Here is a 1,569-nt window from a genome sequence, read left to right on the forward strand (position 1 = left end):
ACTAGAGGACAGGAAATCACTTCAGCACAGATAAATCACGTGGCAGCCACCATCATGAGCTGTCTCTGACTCAATTATAAGCTCCTTTTATGACGTAAAGAAACATTAAATCATATCCTTGACTATGATTACAGGAGTCAAGGCTTCTGCAGGTTCGAAAATATCGATGGCTTAGAGTTCTTTCAAGATTTTAAGATTTTTGTTTTCCCACTTTTTTTTTTTTTTAAATCCACACGCACGCAAGTCGGCACGCTCGGTTAAAGGGGAACTTAAAGAAGCAAAACCAGTTTTTTTTTTTTTTCCCACTGAACATGTAAGTCTGAATAGCTTTGATAATAAACTTTTGAAACACAATGCAATAATTATGATGTATTGTATCTATATACAAATGCTTTGTGTTTCCAAATACGCTGCTTCTGTCAAACGATGTACTGTAAGTACATGTAAACCTGTGCTAAGTTTAAGCTGTGTGTGTTTGTGTGTGTGTGTGTGTGTGTGTGTTGTTGTTGTTGTTGTTTTTGTTGTTGTTTTTATTTTCAACAGCGGCTATCGACTTTTGTTGTGAATGATATCAATTTAAAAATAAGCTAAAGAGGAAAAAGAAATAAAAAAGTCCATGAATTTATAATTTCATAATTATCGGTCTTCCTCTTTCCTTGAACTACACACATATTATTTACCTATTCCATACATTTTCTTTCAGCGAATAATCTCAGTCGGTAGCGATGACATGTATTTGCTTTCGTAGTGTAGTAACCGTCTTGTACATTTATTTATGTCTATTTACGATGCTTCATGGCAAATTTTTGCATAAAAAACGGCAATTATGTTGAATATTGTCCAGATCCGTTATTGACCAACCACAATCATATTTTGTTTCCATCAAACAGACTTGTACATCTGTTTTTCATTTGGTAAGGTCTATGATTTTTATGAAAAATTACGAGAGATTCATCTTTCTGCAAAGTGACTGCTGTCGTCGTTTCAGTGCAGCTCGTACTTTAGCAGAGCCGTAAATAACGTAGTTGGATATAGCGCCATCTGTCGACTGAACGACGCGCTTACGTTGTCCCTTTGTTTGCTATGTTTTATATTCTAGGGAGTGCATCTTATGTCATTCTTACAGTGACACTAGCTCAGAGCCTGTCAACAGGGAACAGTGCATAGATTTTTCCTTTTATAGATTAGGCCTACTATCTCATCTATCACCTCTTTTTGATAGACAAGTTCTTAATTGGTGAAGACACTACTGACAGTGACTGATTCTTATGACGTCATAATCAAGACAAAAAAAGAATCTTGTACTCTACTTCGGCCTTTGTGATGATTGATGTCATTGAAGTCTGAAGTTATGAGCCCTTTTATTTCATTTGTTATATATCTTTATCTCGGTGTGTTTTTGTTGTTGTTGTTGTCGGGTTTTTGAGGGCTTCAGCGTGTCGTTCTCTATTTGAAATAGCGCCACCTGCCGACCTCTACGAAAGAGTCCACTCAAGTTTCGTCCTTGTTCCACTGTGGCACCCTGCTTTTTAGCGAGCTTTAAATCTGCGAAACGAACGCTAAGACGAC

This window comes from Diadema setosum, chromosome 5 (assembly GCF_964275005.1).
Source record: "Diadema setosum chromosome 5, eeDiaSeto1, whole genome shotgun sequence".
Classification (NCBI taxonomy): domain Eukaryota; kingdom Metazoa; phylum Echinodermata; class Echinoidea; order Diadematoida; family Diadematidae; genus Diadema; species Diadema setosum.